Consider the following 8,816-nt stretch of genomic DNA (forward strand, 5'->3'; position numbering starts at 1 on the left):
ATCCGCCTGAATAGCAGCAGCCAGAATCTTCGAAAGTGAGGTTAAAACAGCGAGAAAAAAAGAAGTACTGAAAAAGAAATGAAGTGACAGTGTTCGACAAGATCTGAAAGATACGAATGTCATCAACTGGAAGATAAAAGCAAGAAATAGAGAATAATTGAGGAATTTCGTAAAACAAGCTTAAGCCCTTTATGGACTGTATAACTATGGATGATGATGAATAGAAAACAAACTTACAGTTACTTTAAAAAAAGTTGCACAAATACTTCTTGAGAATTCTTAATATGGTTAATTGTACTTAAAATGCATTGCAGGACATATTTTCCATTCCATGAAGAAGGGGAACACAATAATGAACTGCAAATTAGTTTTGTCTTGATAATTTTAAAAATTTAGAAAAAACTGAACAAACATTAAAACAACAATTAACAAAGCAAAATCGCCAATTAAACGCCGCCCCTGTTTGGAAGGAGTTGAGCGGCGGTTTTAATGGCCAATTTATGTGTACGCATAACGAAAGCAAATATCCTGTTTACAGTAATAAAATAATTCGGAAATTGCAATAAAATCTGAGATAAATTTACGACAGAATAAAATGTGCAAATATTTATACAACAATTGATGTCAATTAATTTGTTACAAAATTACTGCAGTACACAAAATAGAATACTACTTGTAAAATAGTTTTACCAGGGATTTTATTAAGTTTTTCGGTGTTTTAAGGACTATTAGCATACTACCAAACGCAAGCAACTCTTAAATAAATTTAGTAATTTAATTATACAATTTGAAAATATATAAAAATGTAACAAGTTAATATTTCCCAAAATAAATAAATAAATTTTATGTGTCTTAAATTCCCCAAAAAATAATATTCTCTAATATGTATAGGTTAGGTTGTACTGGCGATCTAAAGGGATGCACTTAGGACCCAATGTGTTGAAAGGACTTTTACCATCCTCTCTACAACTGCGACAAATATAATTCTAAGGAGCATTTAATTTTCTTCCATGGCTTCCTAATCTGTTCTTAATGTGCTTTATGAGAGTACTGGATCTCTTTTTAATGGAACGTGGCCAAATCGCATACAAATGCCTACGTATCGTTGAGTCTTTCCATCGTTTATTAAAAAATTTAGCACAAAAAGAACTCAGTAACAGTTTACATATTGTCAATGACATACCCAGATTATTGAGGTATTCCAAGTGATTTCCTGAAGCATTCTGTGTGGCTAGCTCGTCTGCTTTGCAATTGCCGAAAGTATTGCCATGACCACGAGCCCAGATTAGCGAAATGTTAAACTGTGTCGACATTTCGTTTAAAGATGTGTAGCAATCAAAAACCGTCCTAGATGTAAATTGAACTGAACTCAAGGACTTCAAAGCAGTTTGACTGTCTCATAGTATGTATATATTCCTATAAAATTTACCATCCACTTTCAGGCAAGCTCAAGCTTCCCTAATGGCAAAAAACACTACAATAATTCGGAAGCCATTAATACGAAGACTAAGTCTATCCTTCTGAGAATATATGTATAGGAATAGTTTTATATTTAAATTTAAATAAAGATATTCACTTCGAATTCTGTTCAGTATTTGTACTCCTTGCAACTATGACTTAACTAAAAATGTATAGTAAACTGAACCAACAAATTTGGAATGAAGAGACATCTAACATAAGTCTATCTATCTATATACCTACTGTATACAACATCTTCACTTAATATTTTTTCTTCCACATAACAAAATTTCATTCATATCTCATCTGTTCGTACATAACGCACAGCAAACAGTTTTATTAGTTATCGTTATTGAACTATGAACCATTGTTTGATCGTTTTAATACTAATGCACTTAGTTCTACTTATGTACTTTCATGCACTGAGTTAATTACAACTTTGAGTGACTATCACCAAATGCAATTGTCCTTATTTTGCCTTGTTACACAGCACTGAGCACTGAGTTAGGATTTCATATCGGCAAATGAAAATCAAAATTTAAATATTGGCATTGACAATGACTTTTAGCATATTGTGTCATTGTGTTGCCAGGAGAAGTGCACTACACTGTAGTGTCATCCGATTTGCTTTCCAAAATTAATGCAATTGTCATGTTTTATGCCACTTTGGAAACTTATTTAGCGCATAAAGCAAATACGCCTCAAAATATGCAGCAACTTACGCAGGCACTGAAGCGTGTTTACTTTGTGCGTACGTGTTTTATGTGTTTGATGTGAGTGTTTATATACCTGAGCTTGTATGCGTGCATTGATGATGAAAGTTAATAAGAAGAACAAGAGCAAGACAAATTTATAAGCCAAGCGGTCTCATTAACAACAAAAGCAACACTGCAAATTTATACACAAATATGGATTCACTCAAACGCTCACAGTTACGCATTCAGTTGCATCGGACCTATTCCAATCGAACATATAAAATTAGATACCAAAAATGTCCTTTTACACAATTTGTGGATTTTAAAGGCGCTTTGATTGAACCACACAGAATTCACACAGAAATACCGTAACAATAATAACAAGGACTATGAAGTGCAAGAGGCAGAGCAGTTGGATGCACAACAGCACCACCAGCATCAACGACAGTAGTAACTTTAGTATAAACAAACAACGAACGTTGTGCACGCTTGACTGCAGTCGTATAAATTGTTTTCAATTCGATTGGTTTTGTTACTCTGGAAAAATGCTTTAAGTAATCATCAGGCACCCCTGCATCCTGACACCACCGCACTACGTATGCAATAAATGTACGTCTGTACGATGTGGAGCTCGTTACAGCGTCTGCAACAGTTTTACTTTATGCTCTATATATAAACATGCAAATACCGCTGAAGCGCCATAAAAGCCACAACAGCGAAATTCCATCGATGTGAGATAGGCAACCGTTTGAGGGTGCACCGATTTTCGTTTAGCTTGCAAATGTATTGTTCCAGAACGCTGCTCCGGCTCCTGCTATAAGCCACAGCATATTTGAAGTGGCTGTATAAATAAATGAGAGACGGACGGATGCTGCTATGATGGACAACTTTGAAAATCAATTAACAACATCAAACAAAAACGACAATCGTACGCACCGAACTGCAAATGGAGACGCACGCAAATTGCAAATGTAAATCAAATATGGCGCGCATTTACTGTTACAATTGTCACATCACATTCACATCCACATCAATTGCAATGCTGATGTTGCAACTCATTGTGCGATTGAACTGTTGTTCATGACTATGATGAAGAGAATGATTATTGTGACGACAACATTGTTTGTGCATTTATTGTTATTGTTGACATTATCGTGAACTAAGTTGTTAGGTTGCGACATTCATATTTGACGACAACTAAAATCAGCGGCACCATTATGAACATGAAAGCAATAATCACTTCCAAAATAATTCCAATTATGACACTGAATGTTAGCATTTATAGGTAAGAGCTTAACTCAAAAGAGTTCAGGAAGTATTTAGTTTGACGTATTTATTGAACAAATTCATATCAACATATTTACATACATATGGCTTGATGTTCCAAATATTGATTAACAAGTTTCTAAAACAATAGATTCTAAAGACTTTTATATGTTGATTAGGTGTTACTGTTTGTGCGAACAAGTTTTAAACGAAATTGGTAACATACGTATTCTCTAGATCAAGCTCCTTACATCGACTTTTACCCTTTAGCATCAATGCAGGGGTGCTTCAAAGAATTAAAAATGAATTGTTAAGCTAAGGATTTATTTTGAACATTTTGAAAAATCGTTCCAAAAGGAAGATGTAGAGATCAATAAAACATTGTTTTGAAACGTTTCTCAAACTTTTAAAACAATAAAATGGATCTTGTGTTAGAATACTTAAAATTTTAGAAAACAGCCATTTGTAATAATTGAGTTAATTTATGTAGTTATGGTTTTCTCAGTTAATTCGAACTAATAACACAGTAATAACTTTTTTTGAATAAATAAGAGTTTGCTTAGAGTTTCAACTCCGCATTTGAATATTGCAAATTAAAGCTACATTGGCTTTATGTATTAACTCACTAATTAATAGCGCAACTTTGATTGAGTGAATTCCTGACACTTGCAATCCGAAATTTATATATGGGCAATTAAACCAATATGTGTGCCGAAAGCCACAAATGATCGATATTTGGTGTTTACCGATACAGCTGTATGGTGAACCAATATAACTTTACCCTTATCTATTCTTAAAAAATATTACAAAAATAATTTCTCTAAGAAAACTTTTCAAAACACCTTAATAACCTAATAGCCTAATAATACTACAACAAAAATGCATTTTGTATTATTTTAATTAATTGAATTTTTGGCTGTCGATACAGCTGTTTCGAGTATTGTCAAATACCCATCATCAGTGGTCTTGGACATGATTCTTGTATTTTATTATGCATAAATAATTTTTTTGAGACTGCAAGTACCAGGTTTGAACTCGTGCCCTGCCAAATTTGAAACTCAGAGTCAGCGCTTCTTTACCAACTCACCCAAAACCGTGCTTGACTTTTATGTTCGCACATTTTTCTGGAGTTTTATTAATTTGCTGTGAAAGACTTTTATTGACAAATCCACTTGTTGTTTTATATTAGAATGAAATCATAAACCAAATAATCTCAAATAAACTTTAATTGAATTAAACAACGAATCCCTAACAATTTCGATTATTATTAAGGTTTTTTTTCATATATTTGACATAGAATGTCAATGTTCCCATATAACGAAATACTCTAAGTATTGCACATGAATACACAATTTGTTCCAAAACTTCAATTTCAAATTCATAAAGAGTATTTTTTTTAGTATTCCTAAAATTTTTCTTTTGTCTTAATTTCGCACCCCATAGAAAACATAATAATAAATTTTCTAAACTATTTGAAATTCCTTTCATACAAGTTTCATATTTATTACAGAAATTCTTCTGGCAAACAAGGAACCCTGAGCCATCTTGAACCGCGCCGTTGCCGGTGAGTAAGTTGCGCTGAAAAACTTTTGTAACAAATGCGAAAATGTTTGCTGTCAAGTCGAGCAACAAGAAATTCACCAGTTTTTAAACTCTATTAAAACTGAACAGAAGTCGACTTAATTTCTCAACAACAACAAAAGTAGCAACAAGAAATAACAGGAAATAACGATCAATTGTCGGATTGTGCCAACAGGAAGCGAGCGCGTAAGTATTTAACTTTAAGACTGGCAATTCGCTGCAAAATATCCAAGCTAAACTCTTCACTACACTCTACCAAGCAACACACACAAACACACATACACATACAAATTCCATCCATCCATCCAGCAAAGCTCGCTGAAGTAGCCCTCATCCTCCCACATTATCAAGCAGGTAAAATTTATAATTTGTAAATTGCAACGCATGTTGGCAACATGTTAAATAGTTGCTGCATGTATGCCATAAGTGGGGGTGCGGCAGTGGCTGTTTGAGGTTAACATAAATTAAATGAACGTTTATTTGCCTGTTACCTTGTATTGTTATTGTTCTTGTTACTCTTGTTTTATATTGTTGCTCTGGTATTGTTTTTATTATTGTATGTGATTTTGTTGTTGTTATTGTCGCTGTCGCTGTTGCTGTTGCTGTTGCTGTGGCAGTAAGTGTTGTTCTGTGTTCGTGTGCAGCGTTCGATTTAAAAGGTCGTTTATTTTATGCACATACCTCGTGTGTATGCCAAAGTTCTTACAGATGGAGCCGGGAGGATGTGTGCGCTGCACAATATTACAAGTTGGTTATAACCGCATGCCATATAATATGCATCCTTTCACCGCCACTACCCCGTAATGTCATGGCACACTTGGCAATTGCCAAACTATTTGTTTGCATATTTGGGCAAGGTATGTGCGCTGTCAAGTCATGTTTGCTGTGAAATATATCTGTCGTGGTTTACATCGCTCTACGCAAAACATGCATCCACTAGAAGGGTTCACACAGAAGGGCCAAAACTCATATAAGTATTTCATTTTATTAAATTAAACAAATTGTATTTCGCGAAATATAAATTTCATTAATATAAAATTTTTTTTTATTTATTTTATTAATATAAAATTTATAGAATATATAAAATTATTTTATATATTGAATTACTTTTATTGTTTTATACAAAAAAATTATTAAAATTTCATAAAAAAATAAAATTCTTTGATGATGCAGCAGAATAACATTATATATGCAGACTGTATATATTTATATATTAAATATATATGTATATATGTGCATACTTAAAGATATGAAAATGTGATAAATATAATATAAAAATTTTAAAACAAAAAATTGAAGTTACCCTGAGGATGACTATACAATATAGTTGAAATATCCAACCACAGATATTTTTTTTTTGTTTCAAGCTAATTAAAGAAATTTGAATTTTTAGCTCTTTTCATAGACTGTTTTGTGATTTTTCTGTTTAAAAGTATATAGTTGACAACACAAATTATGGTCCAATTAGTACACATAATTTACAAATGTGAGATTGGTGCTTGCAGTCCCAAAAAAAAAAAAATTACGAATAATTAAATACAAAAATTATGTCCAAGACCACTAATGATGGGTTTTTCGCAATACTCGGAACAGCTGAATGGTCAGTCAAAAATTTAATTACTTAAAATAATATAAAAAGAATTTTTGTCATTATATGTTAGTTCACTACTTTTCGAAAAACCTCTTTATCAAATATTAAAACGAAATAGATTTTCTACAAAATATATCTTATAGAAGGTAAAGTTTTTAAAAAGTTCTTTTTCAACATACAGAAATAATATTGATATACCAATTAAATATATACATATATCTTTCATTGATAAAAAAAAACTAATACAAAAAAACACTTGCTAATGCAAATGAATGCTCTCTGAGCTCGACACACTAACAATCATGGGAACAGGCCTTGGCTATATCAAACTTACCCATTAACAATTTTTAAGCTTTAACTGCTAACGGCTTGTGCCTTTGGGTCCTCATCTACCGATATAATAATTAACCATTATCTGAAAAATCACACAAGAGCTAAAAAATATATTGAACCTAATTTAATCAAGCTGGATCCCTGTTTGCTTTTATTCATTGAAATAGAATAATGTATTTTGAACGAAGTCACTCAAGCATTTTTAAAATATCTTGCTTTTTGATTAGTTATTTAAAAATTTCATAAGAGTTTTCCTTTATCTTTTTTTATCTGTAAGTATAAGAGAGTATTTGTATTGATATTTGTATTGAATTATCTAACACAAGTTTTCTTGATTCTAATAAATTTTATTAAATATGATTGAAAATTTTACTAAAAGATTCTTTGGAAAAACTGATGAGGAGCAATCAGTTGAATAGGCACGGATGTTAATGTTTACACACTGAGACAGTCTCTTTTTGATCAGCACATTTGAAATTTCCAAGACGTATGTACTATCAAGTCAATATACCTATGCTATCAAAAGTTATATATGATAGGTTGTTAGAGGTATCCTTTATACCTATATACCGAGTACAATAACTGAGTTTAGAAGCTGCATAGTAAGTGTTTCACGTCCAGTTTTTATTGACGAGCGCATTTACATTTATGATTATACATATTACGGACTCACTTTCTAAAGAATCTTAGTCATCTAGAACAGCTAGCCTTAGAGAGCATTTTAAACTTCATTAAAAGTTCGAGATGGTTTTAAAGGTTTTTAAGTTGTGTGCGGTAACGATTAAAATAAACTTTCTTAACATAGTCATGAAATGAAATGAATGGAAATTATACGAAAAGTGTATGAAGAACCCCTAAAGTAAAAGTTTTTTCTTGGTCTTAATATATCACTATTGTTAACTATAGCTACCAACCACTATTCAAAAATGAAAATCTCAATGCTAAGAACAAGAAGCTGATATATAACCAACTAATTCGTCCGTCACTTCTATAAGGATGTGTAGCGTTTAGCAAAGCCTCAAACATTACTATTCGCAAGCTAGAAATTTAACAAAGCCAGGCTCTGAGAAGACTTATCAAGGTACCATGGTACATTACGACAAATGACATCCTCAGGGAACTCAAGATTGATCTGATTAAAAAATCCATAAATGATAGAGCCCTGAAATTATTTACGAAAACTGACAGACTTGCCAACACCGCGTTCTCGAATCTCAGAATAGTTATAGGCTCCTCGAGGAGGTTTGCAGATCTGAGGTCAAATATTGCTTAGTCTGATGAAATAATAAACAATAATCCAGTCAAGACGTAGAAAGTGTTTTGAAGAAACCTCGCAGTTAATAGAGACTAAAAGTGCGCAACTGCACTGACTAAACCAGCTTGAAGTCAGTGATTTTTTGAATAAAACAAACTTTTTTCGGCAAATAAACATTTTATTTTTCTACATAATCTCATTTTAGCTCGATACATTTAGTCCAGCGTTTTTCTATTTTTCTTATTCCCTCCAAATAATAGGTTTTCTCAAAGCTCTCAAAATACGCGTTTGCTTCGGTAAAGACTTTTTCATTCGACTCAAATCGTGGATTTTGACCATCATGACTAGACAAGTATGCACACGTGCATTGTCTTGATGGAACAGTACTTTCTTCGTCGCTAAATGCGGCCTCGAATCTGTTCAAAAGCTTTGAATAATTTTCGCCGGTGAACGTTTTACCTTTTTTGAGGTAATCGATGTGAATGACACCGCTTGCATCCCAAAAAACTGTGGCCATGACCTTGTTAGCTGACAGACTCTATTTGGCCTTCTTTGGTCCACATTCAACCCTACCAACCCGCTGTTTCGATTGTTTCTTGATCTCTGGCATGTTGTGAAGGATCCATGTTTCGTCCAC

Source organism: Teleopsis dalmanni, chromosome 1 (genome assembly GCF_002237135.1).
Source record: "Teleopsis dalmanni isolate 2A chromosome 1, ASM223713v2, whole genome shotgun sequence".
Taxonomy (NCBI): domain Eukaryota; kingdom Metazoa; phylum Arthropoda; class Insecta; order Diptera; family Diopsidae; genus Teleopsis; species Teleopsis dalmanni.